We start from the raw sequence: 983 nt of genomic DNA, 5'->3' as shown, positions 1-983 counted from the left end.
CTCTTTCCTGCCTGGAGCAGGCAGTCCGACCCGATGATTTACCAGGTCCCTTCCAACTCTAGAAATCTATGAAGTCTATGAAACTAATACTTCCCTAACCTATTTTGAGAGGACAGCAACAGGTTGGAACCATGGGCAGCCCTCCAAGTATCTGGAGATGATCAAGGAAAAAATCAAGACCAACAATGCAGATTTACTGCTGGGTAGAATTCTCACACAAGTTAATAAAGCCACTGCCAAAATAAATCTCATGTTTAACAATTACTTTTTTCTAACCATATCGCTAAATGTAGCACATGTTGTATGCGTTTGGTCACTCATTCTGCTTTCACTTAGCTCATGTTTCTCCCATCTAGATCAACCTAAATGTTGAAGTGAATCATTATTAAATATTCAAAATAAAACTGAAGTGTTTAGGACACTGCATTCATTAAACATATCACTTTCAAAAGTAAATATAAATAAAGTAGTGCATTAATGCTACAATAACTTTGGTAGTAGGAAGAATAACATCCACAAAATATATATGAAAAGAATGCAGATGTGAACACACAGATGACATAGAAATGCCAGACAGGATGATCTTACACATCTGCAAAAAGAAAAATTAAAACTCATAAAATGCTTTTACCACAAAAAAGAACAAAGATGCAAGCTAAGTTACTTCTATCTCTGCACTGTGAGCAAGAAGTGCACCAATACATCAATCTATATTGTATCAGCACCAATAAAAGCAAATTTGATATCAGGAATCATCCTTTTTTTGGTTGATATGGCCAATAATGTTGCCAAAAAATGCCCATACACACAACCACAATGGCCACGGTAGTTTGGAGAGCAGCATCTGGTCAGTAAGTCTGCTGAGGGGGAAGGCAGGGAGGGAGGAAAGGTGTGTGGGGGCAGATCAAAGCCCCCGTCATGGGGGAGAGAGTGGGGCTGGGGCATGGGCAGGTGCTGCGCAGCCAGGGCTGGGTGCAGGGCAG

The sequence above is a fragment of the Alligator sinensis genome, unplaced genomic scaffold, assembly GCF_000455745.1.
Source record: "Alligator sinensis unplaced genomic scaffold, ASM45574v1 scaffold352_1, whole genome shotgun sequence".
In the NCBI taxonomy this organism is placed as follows: Eukaryota; Metazoa; Chordata; order Crocodylia; family Alligatoridae; genus Alligator; species Alligator sinensis.
The sequence above is the reverse complement of the archived record's forward strand: the minus strand, read 5'-3'. Positions refer to the sequence as shown.